The sequence below is a fragment of the Antrostomus carolinensis genome, unplaced genomic scaffold (assembly GCF_000700745.2).
Source record: "Antrostomus carolinensis isolate BGI_N321 unplaced genomic scaffold, ASM70074v2 scaffold32068, whole genome shotgun sequence".
Taxonomy (NCBI): Eukaryota; Metazoa; Chordata; class Aves; order Caprimulgiformes; family Caprimulgidae; genus Antrostomus; species Antrostomus carolinensis.
In genome coordinates, this window is record NW_010332851.1 from 1 (window position 1) to 229 (window position 229).

Sequence of the window (229 nt, forward strand, 5' to 3'; positions counted from 1 at the left end):
CATTGCCATGACCCCCCCAGGGAGTACGGGGTGTGCGTGGGGACACTTGGTTCTGCAGAATCCAGTTCCGCTCCCGGTGGTAGCTTGTGCCAGGGTGGGGTGCTGCTGGCACCCATCCTGAGACAGAGCCTGGCACTGCCCCCCTGACACCCCTCCCCGCAAGCCAGCATCCCCAGGGACAGCATATGGCAAACAAGGGGCTGTGACTCTGCGAGGGGCAGGGAGGAGG